This window comes from Microtus ochrogaster, chromosome 6, assembly GCF_000317375.1.
Source record: "Microtus ochrogaster isolate Prairie Vole_2 chromosome 6, MicOch1.0, whole genome shotgun sequence".
Taxonomy (NCBI): domain Eukaryota; kingdom Metazoa; phylum Chordata; class Mammalia; order Rodentia; family Cricetidae; genus Microtus; species Microtus ochrogaster.
In genome coordinates this window covers 61258769-61277988 of record NC_022013.1, presented here as the reverse complement: position 1 = coordinate 61277988, position 19220 = coordinate 61258769, and the positions used below count along the sequence as shown (strand labels likewise).

The 19220-nt window shown below is 44.4% G+C and overlaps 1 protein-coding gene across 13 annotated transcripts in view; it reads left to right on the top strand.

Annotated features, from left to right (window-relative positions):
* The window catches only part of Erc2 (ELKS/RAB6-interacting/CAST family member 2), a 907844-nt gene that overhangs the window by 809707 nt on the left and 78917 nt on the right, over window positions 1–19220 (top strand). For 10 of the 13 annotated variants that reach the window (XR_003377058.1, XR_003377054.1, XR_003377057.1 and 7 more), the window contains one exon: window positions 201–420. The exons of 2 other annotated variants lie outside the window; for them this stretch is intronic. The gene's annotated coding sequence lies outside the window, so the exon portion shown is untranslated. Of the gene's footprint in view, window positions 1–200; window positions 421–5903; window positions 5907–16002; window positions 16014–19220 lie in introns of those variants that run through there. One more of the 13 variants, XR_003377049.1, reaches the window with a different exon arrangement.

The window sequence follows — 19220 nt, the reverse complement described above, 5'->3', positions numbered from 1 at the left end:
CCAGTGTTTGCTGGGTGTCCAGGGGGGCTGTGTGTGCTGCCCGTGGTCCCCAGTGTTTGCTGGGTGTTCTGGGGAGCTGTGTGTGCTGCCCGTGGCCCCCAGTGTTTGCTGGGTGTCCTGGGAGCTGTGTGTGCTGCCCATGGTTCCCAGCCCATGCTGTTAATACTGCTCTCTGTTGCTTACAATTCTCATTGCCCTAGATGATCCAGCTCTGTCGGAGGCACGTGTAGGCACAGCCAAATCTCATGCTGTACATTGATCACCTGTCCAACCTTTGCCTAGAGTGGGAGTCCCCAGTTCCTTCAAGAGATCCAACTTTACCTGTCTGTAAAGAAGAAGAGGAGGAGGGAGACAGCGGGGAGGATCCAGTGGCATTGTAACACCAGAGCAGGTCCAGTGTTTACTCTTGCCCTTTCGGAGGTGGGTAACTGCAACTGATGTGGACTGCTGGGATTAAGAGAGACCTTGGATTTGGGGACTCATTTGTACTCTTTTTATTTTTCTAGAGTATAGGATTGCATCTTATTTTTATATTTAATTCCTAGCCACACTGTTTGTTCCATGATTTCCATCATCATGGACTGTGGATCCAGGCCCAACAAACACACACTATATGTTACCGCAGCAGCCCCATGGCAGCTGTGCACTGTCCTGCATCTGGCTGTGCAGATAGAGAGGAGGACCATTGGTTGGTGCTATGTAGTGAATGCTACATTGATTTTCTTTTTTTTTGCCAAAGGATTTTGTTGTTTGTTTGTTTGTTTGTTTGTTTGACCCTTCCACCCCATCCCAAATGACCTCACAGTGGAGAGATCCTGAATTCCTATTGAGTAGTTGCAGTTTCATACAGGAACACCCATCAATGTTTAAGTATGGCCTTGTCCAAGCCTGAAACATGTCTAACCAGCTTCTTCCTTGAAAACATGAACCCATGACACCTCAAGTCTCAGTCAGGTGTCCCTTCTACTAGACCCCAAACCCCAAACTCTCCCTGAGTGTGAGCTGTTCATTTTTGATTGGCCTACAATAACAGCTTGCTTGTGAGTGATGCTTTTGTATGGAAACCAAGGTTTCACAAGTAAACCCACAGGGCCACAGGTCCTTAACTGTGTGGTTGTTTTTTGTTTGTTTGATTTGGTTTTGTTTTTTGTTTGTTTGTTTTTGTGTGTGTGGGAGCAACCTATACCCACCTTCTCCAGGTCCAAATCCATTCTCCCATGGTTACATCCCTTTAATGTCCTCATATTCTGAATCCCATTTACCTTGTAATCTTGAGATTATATTTCTTAGCAAAATAACCTCCTAAGATTGGCATTCTAGGTTTTCGTCTAGAAAAGGTTTGCATCCACTTTGTTGTTGGTCTGTGTGTTCACAAACATCACATACTCCAAATCAGATAGCCATGGGCCATGATGATCTTTATTCCTGACTTCTGGGGAAAGTTTAATTTGACGTTGAGTTTCAGAATATTACCAAGGGATGGATCACCATCTTACATCCTCTCCAGATTGAGTCAGATAATAACTGCCTACGCAGATAAATCACATTCTTTTGCGAATATATATGAATGGCATTGAATATATAATTAAGCCAGGCAGTGTGGTCTCGACAGTGTCTCATCTTGTCTAATCACTGTAGGAGGTTTCCTTTCAGAATGGCTGTGTGTAGGGGGTGTTTGTCCTTTTGCTGTTGTCATCATAGAGACTGACAAAGAGAATGATTTGGAAAAGACAAAGAGGGATAGTTAGAGTAAGTCATTGCTCTCCCAGGACACACTCATTGCTTTGCTCCATTGCTTCTTCTTCTAGAATCTTCACGTCCCTTCTTTGGCTAATGTATTCAATAGACTTAGCACAAGTGCAATGCCTGAACCAGCAGCCTGTTTCCTGGCATCACCTGGGAATTCCTATATACTTGGACCCCCCTGGCACCAGTGATTCAGAAACTTTCTGTGGGACCAAGCAGTCTGTGCTTGAAGGTATCTCTGGTGCTCCGGTGCATACAACACTCTCAAAGTCATTGGTTTTACCAGCATGTGATGTGAGGACATTCAAGGGACATAAGCAAGTACTGTTCTCCAGGAGATTGATACCCAAGGACATGAAGCATAAGCCCATCAGCCAGTTAAGCAGAGCGATCTTCATGTAATGTAAATTATATCATGGACTTACTTCATAACGTACTCCAAGTGGTTTCATTTTATCTTTTTCAGTGAATATAAAGGTTTATCAGTCCTTCAAGGACTAGCATGTTCCTCTGCCTACCTTCCATCTTTATCTTTTAGCACTTCCTCCCTCCTCCGATGCTCCTCAGCATGATGCTAGCCTTCTTAGAGATCCCTAAGCCTGCAACCAAATATGGGGAAGCAGAGACATAGACAGGAAGGAGGAAATAGGGACTAGTAAAGCATTAGTAAAAGATTAATTCTTTTTCATAAAGTAAAATATTGTTTAATTCCTTTGTCCTCTTTGGTCGATGCATTCATATAGTAATATAGAGATAGTCAGACACAATAATATATTGGTATAATTGTTGCTATTATCAGCGTCATATTGAGGCTGACTGTCAAGTCATTAGGAATGTAGGGAGCAGAGTGTAGCTCTTCTTAGCATCGTGTGTTTTATTGGCGCTTCTCTGTGAACTGACGAGGTGGGAAGAGTGGGAACTGAATAAATGAGTGGGAGATCCCACTTCAGTGTGTCACACCATTGTATGAATGGAGCTGATGGAAGAAGACTCTTGATGTTTTAGTTTGGTTTCAGTAAAAATGATGACCATGTCTGTTAGAATTTGCGTTTTTAAAAACTATGAATGTCCATATGGATCTTTGCAGCATTAAGGAACCATGTACTCTGGGAATAAAGGATCCAGCGGGATTTTTATAATGTAAAAATAGCATGTTTTAGCCGGGCGATGGTGGCGCACGCCTTTAATCCCAGCACTCGGGAGGCAGAGGTAGGCGGATCTCTGTGAGTTCGAGACCAGCCTGGTCTACAGAGCTAGTTCCAGGACAGGCTCCAAAGCCACAGAAAAACCCTGTCTCGAAAAACCAAGAAAAAGAAAAAAATAGCATATTTTGCTGGGCGGTAGTGGCACACACAATTAATCCTGGTGCTCGGGAGGCAGAGGCAGGTGAATGTTCAAGACGAGCCTGGTCTAGAAAGTTAGCTCCAGGACAACCAAGGCTACACAGTGAAACCCTGTCTCAAAATAAGAAGAACAAAGAGGAGGGGGAAGAAGGAAGAACAAGAAAAATATCATATTTCAGGCTTCCGTTTAAAGGAGAAAGCTTAACATTTGACTTGTCTTTTGGAAAGCAAATTGGATTTGAGGCTTCATATGGAATTGGGCTTCTTGAAGATCCAGACCTTCTGAGTCTGAGAACAAGGCCAAGGGATCTGGGTGTTGCTGCGGTCTTGAGTATCCCCAGCTGTGTATCTGCAGTAACAGCCCATGGATGTCTGAGTGCAGCATCCCTGCTTTGGGACATCATTTGCTCACCAGGGTGCTTATTTGTGATCTTCTACAAGGGGGCGATGAGTCAGTTTGAAGGTGCAAACAGGTAGAATGAGGTGTGGAATTTGGGAAGATGTGGCTTCCATCCCCTACCTTGTAAAGCCCTCCCTAGAAAGGGGAGGAATTCTCCTCAGTACCTTAAGATCTCCTGTCCTCAGTCAGGGCCTTACTATTTCTCAATGAAAGCCAGTCCACTCCTCTGAGTGGCCGTCCCACATGGACCCCACAGACATGCCATGCCTCTGCTGTCTGAGAACTCAGGCACAGAGGCTGAGAAGGTTTCCTCCACCTAGCAATGGCTTTTCTGCTGCTGCGAGAAGTCACATGTTTCCGGAAGGGTAAGAGTCCGCCATGACAGCAGGGCGTTGGGAGCTCACTACTTCAAATGCAAGCCCAAAGCAGAACGAGAGAACTGCAAATGGCATGAAGCTTTTCACCCCAAGGCCCAGCCCCGATGACATACTTCCTCCAACTAGGAAATACTTCCCCAAATAGCACCAACTGGAAAGCAAATGTTCAAATAGGCGAGCCTACGGGAGAACATTCTCATTCAAACCTTTCCACTCCAATAGCCAAGTGAAATGGACCCCAAGTATATCAGCTGGAAGCTGGGCTGCAGTGGGTGAGGGGAACAGACACTCGCATCCCCCTCTGTGTGATGGGTAGCCCTTCCGTGGCTGCCGTTTCCTGAAGACTAGGAATCTGTAGTCCTCAGAGCCACCTGCTCTTTTCCTTATAGATCCTTATGGGTGGTTTTTCCTTATTTCTTTATGCCAAGTTATTCTAGTGCTCGCCTCTTTTCCACGCGCCTGGTATTCCCTAAGCCCATGTGGTTTCCATCTGTGTGTGCTTATCTCTGCTTGGCTTGGTTTGGACCTTGTCTGCTGGACCATCTCTTAGCTTCAGTTCTTGCTATCTAATTCCTGTATCCATCCATCATCTAGGAGCGTTAGATTGCATCTCCGTATTCTGGAATAAATTTACGAATTTATAACTTCTTTCACTGATGACCTCTTCTTCAATATTTTCTACTGATGCAACTGGTCACTGCTTCTAATGCTGGCGGTGGCCCCATCACTGCATTTTTAGTAAGAGGTAAACGGTAGAAACCCCTTCTGTTTTCCATCTTGGATATGCTCCGCTGCATCAGTGCCCTATAAGAGCATTGCCACTCGTGGGGAAACTGAGTCCCAGAGATGAATGTGGTTTGTCAGCAGCCATGCTGTTGCCTCATGGTCAGGGTGGAAGAGTGCAAGGGCCTGCTTTGACCCCAAAGCTCCCAATAAAGATCAGATCTGAGAAGCACAAAACATAACAGTTACCATCCTTGCCAGACCAAGACCTCACACATACGAAGTATGAGTAGTTTAATTGAGACTTGCCTAGCTTAGAAGGATTCTTGCTTCTCTCAATAAACTATGCATAGGTTCAATCAATAAACTATGGTCTCAAAAGTACTATAAGAAGGAGAAACTTTAAAACAGAGACATATCAGTTGGGATCTGTTTTCCCCCACCTCTGGCACAGTTAGCTGTGTTCAGAGTCATTTTTGTTTGTCATAATTCAAAGTTTGGGGAGAAAGCATGGGCTCTTGTTATCCAAAGTAGGGAAGGCTTGGCTCATCATTTTGCATTGCTGAGGTTAACCTTCTCCTCACAGAATTAGCCATCCCAAAATGTCAGCAGTGCTGAACTGAAGCCCCTTGGGAAACCACACATATAGAGAAACATGCATTCATCCCTAGACCATGATGGCAGTTTCTCTACTATGTATACAGACAGTTTTGTGACTTCTGAATAATGAAAGCATTCCCTACTTTAGAACACAAATATTTAAGAGCATTGCTGAGTTCCTGATGTCTTTGCTTGGGTGGAAGCAAGGTTAGGAGGTAACTCTTGGGGCTAGCCCTCTAGAATTTTCTAATATTTACAAAGAATCAACATCAAAGTAGTGCTGATTCTGGGTTCAGAAACCAATATAAAGACTGTTCATGCTCTTTGGATAGTCAACAATCCAAGGGACTCCTTGGTGGCTGATGGCCCCTGCCACTGGCCATGGTGTTGAAGCAGATCTGGCAAGCAGACGTTTATGACAGGAAGTTTGCATTCTACAACAGTTGCTTCTGAGGAAAGAGGGTCAATCCAGAGAAGACTATAGCAATAGCCTGCTCTTTGTTGGGTATTATCTTGGCTACCCTTCCACCATCCCCATCTTCTTGAAACCTTCACCATAAGGCCACTTAACAAATACACGTGGTGCTGGCGCAGGTCGATCTAGCTGGGCTTTAGTCAGGAGCAGATTCAACCAGATTCAAAGGATCATTAGGACTCACTCCATCTTAGTGGTAGCTCTCCAGAAGCGATTTAGAAGACAGGTCATCACAACAGCTGGTTAGGGCTTCCTGGCTGTTTTGCAGTGAGTGCTGTGAATGGAACCATCAGGCTTTGCGTGTGCTAAGAGAGAGCTCTGCCTCTAAGACTGCTCGCAGTCCTTAGGCCTCTGGTAAAAGGTGTCTGTCTGCTATGGCCTCGTTCTTGGAGTCCTCTGCTGCAGCCTCCTGCATCCTAGGGTTACAGGTGGGAACCGCCATGCCCACATGAAAAACAGTTTCTTAAGGGAAACTTTTGAACCAATACCAAGTGGTTTGATTTATTCTGCCAGGGCCAGAAGTCTTAGCAACATTGATCAAGGTTATTAGGACACACTGTATTTAGTATTCTAATGGAGTAATCTCCCGAATCTCCAAAGTTGCTTCTAAAATAAAGACCGGCATCATGACGATTTTGCAGATTTAGAAGCGAGGTGGAGGCCAATGATTCATTTGTCTAGAGCCTCCTCTCCACCCCCACCCCACGATTCCTCCACCTCTTCCTCCTCTACCCAGCGAGCTAGTAACATAAACACACTTCTTATTTGGAGTTATCGAAGTTGTTCTTTAATTGGATAGAGCGGTCGCTGTCTGCGTGCAGCTGTTTTAAGAGATGAACGCATCGAGTTTAGTCTATTTGACAAAGGCTTGTAGGCTAATGGCGTGAACGGGGCAGGTTAGTGCAAAAGGTGTTACACATTGTCTTCTGTGTCCACACGTGAAGCCTCCAAAAGGCAGGATGTGTTACAATGAGGAGTAGAGGCCTGTGGGAAAAGCAGCCAGGAGCCAAACTCTCTGGTTACTAAGATACGGATTTAAACAGGCAACATGGCTTCTTAAGCTATGAGGTAGGAATCGTAGCCTAATCATTTGCTCAACAGCCATTTGTTTGGCATGGAGGACATCCCACAAGCACGGTGACAGGTCCACTCGCCATTTCCTTTCGAAATGGCACCACAGGTCATCCTCCTATCCCGTCTAGGTTTTGAAACCTTTTTGAGGAGCCATGACTACTATGGGCTACAGAGAGTCAGGCTGGCATTTGCAAATGTTCTTGGAGTGTCTACCGTGTGCAAGGTTCCAAGCCGGGAGGCAGATACTGCAGATCATGTATCGTTCAGTGGGGCTGAGTATAGTAAACCGGGAAGCGATTACAGATAATGATGACCCCTTGGGTGAGTGCCATGGAGAAACCACAGTGGAGTAGCTGGGACTGAGGGGAATGGGCCTATGCCGGTCAGAAACGGTTTTCCTGAAGAGTGAAAACGCAAAGACACGTCTCAGGAAATGAAATTTGCTTTCTAGGCAGAAAGTTGTGTGGGTTGACCTTAATGTGGGAAGTTCTGAAGTTTAATAGTCTGTTTTTATTCCCTTTTTTCGTTTGAGTCTGTCATTGCATTGCAGATTATCTAGAGTTCACTACGCTGGTCTGCTGGTCTGCAACACTTGACCTTTCTGCCCCACTCTCCTGAGTTAAAGGCGTGTTCTCGGGGACTCAGGGTAGTTGTACCTCGGGTCAGGTGTTGACTATAGTGTCCCATATCTTGGGATGTGTTGATACAACTCAGTGACTGAGCACTCTTTTGGCTTTGTAAACACACCACAGTCACGTGGAGATAATGCATACTTTTAAATGGAACTTACTAAATTATATAACCTATATCTCCCAAGTCACGATTGGCGTTCTCACTGCTAACTGCTCAGCCTCCGGGAGATTTGAGATGAAAATACTCTTGATTGAAGATCTTGGTCATTTTTGAGTAACCCTGTCGATTTTTTATTTCTTGTTTCCAGGATCGGCTTTCCTAGATATAGGAATCGCCTTATCTAGTATTGCTATTCTTTATGACTTCTTTTAAAAAATCCCCCTTTCTCCCTATTGATGCCTTTACAATTCATCTTTGTCTGATAATATTTCTGACGCAACATCATTTTGGTTTGTATATGTGTTTCCATTTTTCTTGTTTTAGCCTTTATCTTTTAATGGTCCATTTTTATGAATAGTTTTTAAGAGAATCTTCCGGTGTCTGTGTCTTTAAATGGATGAAATTAATTCCTATTATTGAATACTGCTGTGCCCTAACTTTGTCTTGTTTTGCACATTTTAGTATACTTTTTTCCTCCTTTCATTCCTTTTCTGGTTTTTACTTCCCTGTTTGAATTGGTTCTTTCTTGGCTTTGAGGCTTTGTACTTTTCCCCCTACTGTGTTTCAAGCCACATAATCTGTTTCTCTTTTAGTGGCTTAGATAATCTCTAAAGCAGGATTTGACAACCCCTCCCCACAAAGCTTTTAATGCACCCCACAGATTGGTTTAAGGGTCTTCTCCACTATTTTGGTTCCCTAAGCCTTGGGTCCTTAATGAGGTGAGGTTGAACAGAAAGTGCTAAGTGTGTCACGCTGACTATATCTAGGAGTGTGGATTCCCAGCATGCTTCTGCCAAGGCTGCGCTTTGTTGCTAGAAACTAGTAACTGAAAATTGCATAGTCATGGATCCCAGGTCTGTTGCAGTCTGAGCAAAGGGACTTGATTTCTTCTGTTGCTCTTTCCTCTGTCTTCATTTGAGCTCTTGTAAGCTATGATACACATGGACTAACTCCTGTAAAGCTGTTGAGTGGTCAGTTTTAAAGAGCGTAGAACACTGACATTTTCATTAGATCCTGACTGGGAGGGATGTTCAGTTTTCATCCTAACAGTTTTGTTTATTTCTAAGGAAAGTCTTAATGTACTGCCTATGGGAGGTCTTCATGTCACCTGCTCTTACATGGAAGCATCTTTGCTCAGCCAAAGATTTGGGGGAAAACAATTTGTAAGAGGGCTTTCACCTCCTCTTCTCTTCTTGTCTCCGGAACGGTAGGAGTGGGAAATGAGTCTTTGAAGAGCTTTAGTATTAGGGAGAGACAATTTCAGCCTAGAGTGACCCTCAGAGGCATCCATTGATTTAAAATGTCTTTTTGGTCTTAGTGCATCCTGCTGAAGATAAGCAAGTCACATATGTCTTTTCTTTCAATCTTTTAGTTGACATCTAAACAGGTAACTTGATTTTGCATCAATAAGCTCCCTTGTATATGTTAGCAGACAAAGTGTTTAAACTCCCAGGCCTTTCTAAGTAAATAGGAAAAGAGAAGCCCTTTATCTTCCAGTCACTGCATTAGAGCTGGAAAACATGACAAATCTTCATGAAAAAAAAATGCCATCATCTCATTTTAACAAGCTGGAATGTGCACGTGCTGAAAGACAGACTTGTCTCAATCCAGCTGGGACTGGGAGGTGACGTTCCTTGGTATCAGCATTATCTGTAATTTATGGCAAGACCGGTTGCTTGCTCATTTTTAAAGGGCCTCCCTTCTCGGTGATATCTTGTTGGATGTGTGCTTGGTTTATCACCTCGAGTCTCTTTGACTGGGAAACAAATCTCCATCTAGCAGAGTCAGCATGGCATTCTGGGTAGAGGGCCTGTGTGGTCATGAATAACTAATGAATGCTTTGGTTTTCTTATCTATTAAACCAAGATAAGAAACCGATGTTTTAGAATTGATGTGGACAATAAGTAGTGTCATAAAGTGTACAACATAAAACTTGGTTCATAGGAGATGTTTTTCCAATGCTATCAGATGATGATGATGGAGGTGGTGGTGGTGGTGATGATGATGATGATATGAGATGAAGAATTTGGCACTGATGGGGCACAGGTGATAAAGAAGATAAACCTGGCAATGACGGAGGTGCTGGTGATGAAAATGTTGACGGTGTTGGAAATAATGGTGATGAAGATGGTGGTTGTGGTAATAGCCAGATACTGAAGAGATCCTGCGAAGTGATCATGTAACCAAAGTATTTGAGGAAAAGCACACTTATCTCTTGAGATCTTATCCATGGTTTCCAAGTGTCTACTTGGACAATTCTAGTTACTACAAGGTCTTCTTAAACAAAATTCTACCTGCAGAAGGCCTGCTCAGTCATCAGTTGTGTTTTGGAAAGTATATTCATTTAGGAAATGCTAAGGATTATTGGTCTGTGTTGTTTACTCCTGATCTCATCTGTCTCCCTAAACCTTGGGCAACGTTGAATTCTGTACTTTTGGGCATGTCTGTGCAATCTCTTTTTTTAGAAATATATCTATATGTGTGTGTGTGTGTGTGTGTATGTGTTAAGGCATACATGAGAAGCAAAGGCCAGCATCAAGGTAGGAAAAGAGTAGAGCATAGGTGTCACTGAGATAAGACAAAAAAAAATAAAAATCAAACAAACGAAATACAGAATACAGTTCCTAGAGAGGAAGGTTGAAGTGAAGAGGACTTAGGAAAACTGTTACTCTGAGGCAGACTGTCCAGGACCAACACTGAACACACAATCTCTCAATGAGTGAAAGAAGAGCTAAGGAGCACCGGGAGGTTCAGCAGTGGAGCCACAGGCGTTGAGAGAAGTTGAAAAAGCTGTGAAGTAGACATACTTGGTGTGACAAGGGAGAATGTTGCCTCTTAGGGGACCAAGAGGAAGAAGCAGAGGCAACTGAGAGGGAAGGTGCGAGCAGGAAGAGGCAGATGTTTGGTCCTGGGGTGGGGGAGGAAGGGGGAGGGGTGCCTCATCCCTAAAGCACATAAAATATTCCTGTATCCCTGAATAGCACAGCAAGGACACAGGGAGTGTGCTCAGTAAGGCTTCATGGTCTTGGCCCTCTTAAAGCAATCAACTGATGCTTCTTACAAAATGAGTGTTCTGGTGTCAGCAGAGCCTGGCTTAGGCATGAAGAACAACCACCTTTAACAAGAGGGTGTTAGCCAGTCGTGAATAGACTTGCCGGGAGCTCTGGGAAGGGAAACGGCATTTCTGCATCCCCACCTCCAATTCTCTTCCTTGCTCTGGTCCTGGGATACTCAATGAGCCGTAGGTACCCTAGCATCCCACATCTGTCCCAATGTTCTCATACCCCCCACATGACTCTCCGTTGTCTCCCATCCCCACTTGTGCTTAGAGAGCGAGCAGAACTCACCCAGAGGGCTGACGTGCTGAGAAGCAGACAGTGGCCAAGCACTAAGGCCTTATTCCACCCAGAGGATCCAGAGTAACGGGCACAGCTTGTAGTCTCAAGCCTAATTGGCCCACCTTCTCTGTGCCCTCCCGTAGCATAGGGTGTCTTCACATTGTGTGTGCTTGCCATTATGCAATCATCATGTCATCCAAAGCCAGACGCGTGTGAGATGCTTGTACCGTTTATGTGCAAGGTGAAAGGGGAGGGAGAGAAATCATCAAACACCTCGTTATCCTTACAAATGGGGGGAGGGCTATTATTCCCATATGCAATTTAGCATGCACAGCACCAGTGCAAGAACTGACTGAAATGGTCGAATGTCAACTGCGGGTGGCAGATGGGTGGAGAGAGCTGCTCTCAGCAGAGCTGCCTGGGGCCTGGCCAGAACTTCTCTGATGCTAAGCACCTACAGTTTGCCTCCCAGATAAATGAGTTCCTATGCCTTCGGCCATCTGATCGGAGGGAACTTCCTTGTTTCTCCCTCTAGCTCTTAGAAACAAGTCACTTTCTCACCATAGATAAGAAGTTGAGATTCTGGCATGGGAGAGAAATAAGGGCAGGGTCCTAATGAAACGCTAAGTCTGCCTGTCTTGCACACTGCCCTGCTCTTCCCTAGCGTCCTTGTTGCCAATACCATCCCCAGACAGCAATGGGGAAACATCTGTACAGAGATACAGCCAGGGGAGATGGTGCATCCTTAAAGGGTCTATGGTGTGCCCATAGTATGTGAGATCCCACAGAGATCCTTTCAAAACAAAAGACTGCCACTCAGATGCATACCAACAGCTGAGAAAAGCAAAATGAGCAAGCATATAGCCAGACATGAGCACATGGAGACAGTGCCCAGGACACTGGATGCACAGAAACAGCTTTGCTTCTCTGCCCTGGAGAGGCCTCAGCAGACTTACCCAGGGGCGTCAGGGTAATAAGACTCACCTGGCAGTCACTGGTAGACTGCATGGACCTGTCGATGTGCCATGCCTCACAAGGCTAGCTTTGGGCTGGCATCTTTTCAGACACCAGTCTTTTCCATAGCTGTTCTTATGGAACATCAGAAGGTATGCGGCACAGCGCTGGGCAGGTATAACTGGGCTCTGTGTCTGTTCCTGTCACAGGCATTGTGACTTTCCCGAACTGCATTGCCTGCTCTGAGTCTCCTAGGGAGTGGTAAGGATGAGAATAAAGGAGATCGATTTACTGACAAGCAGTCTAGCAAAGAGGAAATCAGTGAACCTATCTGGAGAGCCCCAGAGACCACCGTTCACCTTTGCTACAGATGTCTGGTACAACCTAGGCAGCTGCTGCTCTGGCCAGAGCCGTGCAGATCTTGCCACTGTCCGTGGTCATTCTGCTTGTCAGTCATTCTAGTCTCCATGAGTAATGGTATCCTCCATGCCCTGCCTGTGCCCTGGTCTCAGTGTCCACATCTGGAAAACAAAACACATGAGCAGGGTCTCCTTCCTCTCATCCAGCTCTGGGGCTTTGCCCTGGCATTGGAGTTCTCTGAACTCTAGACCTCTCTTTGACAGCGCTCGGTCTCACAGAGTGGTAAACAGGAAGCCATATGTGACTATCAGTCCCACTTAAAAGAAGATGAAAGTGAGGAAGGATTGCCAGTAATTCCCATTCTCTCTATCCAAGAATATTTGCTTTGAAAAACAAAACACAACAATTAAGAAATAACATCAACAGCAACGGAACGAGAAAAATAAGCCTAGGAAAATTCTTCCCCTTAGAGTTGGGTTCAAATATGGAAAAGGAGGCTCATGTTGCCACCTATTACCTTGGCATAGTTTGGCTTCTCCAGATGACTTGATGTGTGAATACCTCAGCCTAAGGCAGAGCACCTCCAAAGCACGTTACCACCAGATACAGAAAGTAATGGCGCTACACCGTAGAGAGTGGCACCCCAGACTCTGCCAGAGCGGAGTTTGGAACCACTTTTGAGAACAAGTCAACAATTACTAGCCCCACGTGTGTTAGACAGTCACTGTGACATGGCAATTTGACCTTGAAGTCTACACATTAGGGAAATGTATAGACCGTTGTATAAGAAGACATGTGTAAACAGAACCATTGAAGATTTGCATTGACAAAAAAAATGTTGGAAAATAGACAAACTCATCAATAGCAAAATACCTCACAGCGTTGGAAACACTTCATATTAGCACATTGTACTAATAAATTACAAATAGATTTTTGTGTGAATGCATATGTGTGCATATTCTTAAGTGTGCATATCCATGAATGTTCATGTGCATGTGTGAGGAGATTAGCTTACACATGTGTGTATACATGTACAAGGAGGGCAGCAACTTTGGGTGGTGTGCCTCCATACCTGCTATTTTTATGTAGGCTCTGGAGATGGAATTCCATTTCAACTGTCGATGTGTGCAAGGCTGGTTCCATAGCTTGGCCATGGTGATGGTGCTGGGATAGAAAGGAAATGTTGTTCTGCTGGGTTCCTTCGGAAATTTATCCAGAAGTTAGATAGCTGCTCTAGAAGGTGGTTGTGTTGTTTCTCTTTCTAGCATTTTGTCTGTTTTTTGTTTTGGTTTTTTGTTTTGTTTATTTTTTATGAATTTTCAATTTATCTCCATAAATGTTCTACCTGCTTACAATTCCCACCTGTGTGTAAAGGGTTCTCTTGTCTGAGATCCTTGCTAGCATTTGCTTTCATTGATTTCCTTAATGATAGCATTCTGCCTAGGATGAGATTTAACCATTTTTTCTAAGATGTGTGTGTGTGTGTGTGTGTGTGTGTGTGTGTGTGTGTGTGTGTGTATGTGTGTGTAAGTATATGCCACACACATTAAAGTGCCTCTGGAGACCAGAAGAGGCCGTCAAGTTCCACGGAGCTGGAATTTCAGGTGATTTGGGGCTGTCTTACATGGATGCTGGAAACCTCTAGAAGAGCAGCAAATTCTCTTAACTGCTGAACCCATTCTCCATTCTAGTGAGATGGAATCTCAATAAAGTTTTTTATGTCACTTCCCTAACCACTAAAGGCATTGAAAAATATTTAAGTATTTATTCACCATTGCATTTCGTCCTTTAAGAACTTGTTTGCCAGGCGGTGGTGGCGCATGCCTTTAATCCCAGCACGTGGGAAGCAGAAGCAGGCAGATCTCATTGAGTTTGGGACTAGCCTGGTCTATAAAGTGAGTTTCAGGACAGCCATAGCTGTTACATAGAGAAACACTGCTGTCTTCAAAAACAAAAACAAAAAACAAAGAGAAAAGTGGTTGTTCAATTCACTTGTCTGTCGATTGATGAATGATTTGTTGTAGGGTTTGTTTGTTTGTTTGTTTTTTAAGTCTTTTGTTTAGAAAGTTTATATAATATAGATATTTAATTCCTGTATAGTTGACAAAAATTTCTCTCATTCTGGAGGTCGTTGCTTCATTTTTCTGTGCATAACTTTTTAATTTCTTGCAATCCTATCAATTCCTTGCCTTCCCCTTGTCCTTGCCTGTTGGTTAAAGTGCTCTTCCTATGCTTTTGTTTAGTACCTTCAGACTTTCAAGGCTTACATCAAGGTCCTTGACCCAGGTCTGACTGATTTGGTTCAGACTCGGCAATATAGATCGAGTTTCGTTCACCTACATGGAGATCCCCAGTTTCCTCAACATCATTTGATGCAGAGGCTGCTTTTCTTCTAAACAGTGAAGCAGGCTCTGATGATGTGTGCCTGATGATAAACTTATTGAAATTTAAAGATCCATAAGAGAATCATCAGTGAGTGAATTAGTGGAGTATAAACTATTGACCGCAGTGCGTGCATGTTGGCTTGGAAAGAGTAGAATGACAGCAGACAAGGTGGCCGAAGCCTTAAAGTAGAGTCTCTGTTTCTTAATTTTTGGAGAACAGATGCAAAGGGATTATGACAAAATGTTGGGCTTCATTCCACTGGATTATGGGAACATATTTTCAATCTTATTTGGCATATTTTAAACATTTTAGAATAAAAATTTTAATAAACACGGCTGTTTCGTACGGTGAAGAAATGATAAGATTACAAAAGCGGTGTGTAGCTTCTCTTCCAGAGAAGAAAAGGGCTAAGGAAACCAGCCAGAAAGCTTAGACCATGAGGACTCTGTAGGTTGTCCACTGATCTCTAAACAAGTGATATAACACATGCATATACGTGTGCATATCCCACACAAAACAAATAAGTAAATTTCATTTTAAAAGAAACTAAGGGGGAGTTGGAGAGGTGGCACAGAGGTTGAGTGCACTATTCCAGAGGACCCAGATGGTAGCTAGAATCTACCTTTAACTCTAATCCTGGGAGAAGCCACACACACACACACACACACACACACACACACGCACGCACACGCACACGCACACACACAATTTCTGGCCTCAGCAGGCACTAGTCACACACATGGAACACAGATATACATGGAGACAAAACCCACAGGCACATGAAAGAAAATTTAAGAAAAAAAAAGAAATTAACATAGAAAAATATAGAAATGAGTGCTGGATCCACAGGCTGCCCCACATATGACTGCCCAGGGCTTCTCTGAAACACTTAAAGGCCAGGGTCCCTGTTGCATCTTAGAAGAGCTGTGAGGTCTCTGCTTCCCCATTGTATGAACAAGCTGTACTCCTTTTGATCCCACCCACTCAGTCCTCTCTCTTGGGAATTCTCAACTTCCCCCTTGCTTATTTCTTTGTGTTCCTTAACCTTCTATAGCCTCTGCTCCTTCTCCTGCCAGGTTTTTGGGGGTACACCAGCATGCTTCCAAGTTAGGCCTGCAGAGGAGACCTCTGAGTGAACCGTGCTCCCTCACGTCTCCCAGGAAGCCCAGCTCCCAGTGCTGCTTCCACAGCTTGCTGGAGCCTTCCCTCCTATGGCTGCAGGCTGAGGAGAAAGCAGTCCTTTCCCAGGCAGGCTTGTGATTTTGTTCTGGGGTTCTGCCCCGTTTCGCTTTGTTTATCAGCATCAAAACTGGGCCCAGCTGTGCTTGTGTGTAGGGCCTATTTCCATGAAACCTGCAGATTTTTCTAGGTCAGGCTGTGTTCTTAATAATTGAAAAGGTAGTCGCTCGTATGGCCACAGAGGAAAGACAGGGAGTCAGAAAGACCTCAAAGCCTTAGCCTGCTCACTAGCTTTTTCCCTGGCCATGACAGCAAGTAACAGCAACCATGTAGCTTTATTGTCTTCCAAGTTGTCATGCCTCAAACAAGTCTCTAAGCAGGAATTCATATAGACATTTTATTTTTTAAAAAAATTCATGACTGATTTCTTACTAATAAATAGTAATTAGGTATACTAATGGCCTCATTATGACATTTGCATGCATGATTATAATATGTTACATCTACCCTCCTATTGCCTCCTTTTAGGTCTTGCCTATGATTTGGGGGGCAACATGAAAGATCTCATGCCTAAGATCTTAGTTTTAAGGTCTAGAACCCCAGAAAAATCAAACAGGCAAGAGCATGGGTATTGGGGTCTTTTTCTTTATAACTTAAAACTGAGCCTGTGGTGGGGTCATTAGACCCTACTAGACATGTGGCCACATTGTCAGGTAGCCTGTTGGAGCTCATCTGGAGGAAGGAAGCCATAGTTCAGCAGTGGTAAGCCTAACCCTGTCACCTGACATGACATCCTGGAGCTTTGTTGATGCATAAACCACATGCAAGCGAGAGAAACCAAGACATGATAGAAGTTCCTTTTAGAGACGTCAATCTTACAAAATGCTGACCCAGCAGACAGGACAAATAGCCCTGCAGAACATTATGGGGTCTTTTCCTAAAAGAAGACAGAACAGGTAACACTGTCTGGATCTGATGTTAAACCAAAGAGCCCAAATCACCGAATCTCTGGCACCACCGGGGAAGGAGCAGGCAGCCAAAAGGAGGCCAGTGTCCACCTGAGTGCCTCTCCACTTCCCACCAAATGGACTGACATCCATCAGGCTCCCAGAACAGCCAAGACAAGACCATATTTGGATTTGTAACTCCCAGGGTCTGTTGCAGGCAGGTCTGGTTCTCGTTGTCCATTGACTCTGAGATAAAATCTGGGCCTCTGCTTAGCTTAAGACAAGCCATTCATCTGGGTAGCCTCCCTCTCAGAACTGGACTGCCCAAGTGCTACATGGGTGATTGCAATTTGCTTGTGGGGCTAGCTTGTCAATCTTCCCAAGAGTTGTGGTTCTCTGTCTTGTGTTAAACTCTATTCCCACCCAGTTTTGAGTGTCTCTTGCAAAAGCGATGACCTAAGCAGGGAGATACGAGCCTTGGTTGCTCTGCTGAGTTTAGGTGACAGAAGCAAATGGACTGGGATTTGTCTCTGGATCTCCTCATTCAATGAAGTGACCAGGAAGATGGGAGACGTGTGGCAATAGAAGCTCATCTAGATGAGGGTCTGCCTTTCTTCCCCAGCCGTCGCGGCGAGCCAAGGGTGCAGCCAGGCGGTAAGCCCAGAGTGCCTGGCTAGGAAGCACAAAGATCTGACGGAGCAGTGGTGCTTTCATTGCCCCAGATCTCAGGCAGGCATGGCTCTGAGGGCTTCCTGCTTGGCAGTTCACTGAATCTGTAGCCAGATTTCAGGGGATGAGTATTGTTTTCATTCCAGCTTTGCAGAGGGGGAAGGAGTCTGCAAAAGAATGAGTAAGTACCTTATCCTCAGTGACGCAGAGCTAAGAAGTGGCAAACCCAACTTCAGACATCAGTCACAGAGCCCTAGTGCTTCAAGACTGTGTTGTGTGTCCTCTGGGGCTGCTATTGTTAAAGCAGTGTGCAGTTACAGAAGAACCTCTCCAGAGTTGGTCCAGGGCTATTATGGTTTACAATTAAGAAAGCAAAGGCTTGCATGATACCCCTAGAGCAGCATGGCTAACAAGTGGAGGAGCCGAGATTCTAGCCCAGGAAGTCTTGGGGAAGCTAGATTCCTGCCTTGTATCTTTAGGGAGAGGCTAAGAAGGGTGGGCTCGCAGGTGCTGCCCTTTGAAGGTCACAAAAAGGGAAACAACTCAGTGTATCCCCGAATGCTTGGGAGGAGCTGGGTCTCTCCCATCATATACTTGGCTGGATCCCTCACCTGAGCTGAGTACATTTCCCAGTTAGGATACTACCCTAGCACCAAGCATAGTGCTCATACACTCGTACCTGGTAAATTATTAGAGAAAATGATACTGCCTGGTATATCCTTGGGCATCATCTTTCTGGTTTAGATGTAAGGTTGTCTGTTCCTCTTTTGGTCCTCATAACACAATAACAACTATGAAGCTAATGCAGTAATGATACTAAGTCAATAACTAGTTGGTACTATGTTCAGATTCCATGATAAATAGTCAATTTTTAATAAATAAAACTTTATTATTCCTATTTTGTCAGGTGAGACGATCACAAACTAAGAAACCCTAGGAAAGCTCCTTGGCTGGTCATTATTCTAACCAGGGCTTCCTCTCCAAAGCGCTGATCACGTGGCAGGCAATGAGACACAGATGGATTGCCACAGCCCCTCTGCTATATGTTACAAAGTTGAAATTTGTGTTCAGCAGACATCTGTCACCTGCCTTAACGAGGTTTTTCAGGTCAGGCTCAGCAAATACTCCTTTAGATAAGGACAGCCAGTGGTTGAAGCCTGGCAGAAGTGTTGAATGGAGTCCCGAAGAGGCACATGATAGAAAGGCAGTCAACAGTTTGGGCTAACTTTGAAGACTATTGAAATGGGAATCAGTCAACTCTGCAACATTGAGATAGATCAATCATTTGCAAAGGCAAGTCTGCTCAATGAGGTAATAGCTTATGGATGTGACCCCCACACTCCCTGAGAACAGGCAGTCTCAATTGTAATAGACCACCCTCACTCCTAACCTGACCACGGGTTGGAATTCAGATAAAGTTGCCTCTCGGAAAAAGAGAAGGAATTGATCAGCACATACATCTATAAATGCCTCTTGACTGCCTCTAGGTTTGGGGCTCTATTTGACAGAGCAGAGTCCCCCTTCTGTCTTCATCATGCTTCTGTTATAGCAAGGAAAGTTTCTAGATCTTCCTGTTAGCTCTAGAGGGGAGTAACTGGGCCAGGCTTCTATCATTTCCGCTTGCAACCCCTTCACCTGAGAAATTCTCACACAATCCCAGGAATATAGGTACATGAAATAGGTATACAAATCAAATATCCACTGGTAATAAATCATAATGAAATGTATTTTAAAAGAGTGGTATACAAATATTTTTACAGCCTGGAGAGATGGCTCAGTGGTTAAGAGTACTGGTTACTCTTCCGAGGGACCTGGGTTCTATTCCCAGTACCCACAAGGAGTTTACAGCTGTCTGTAA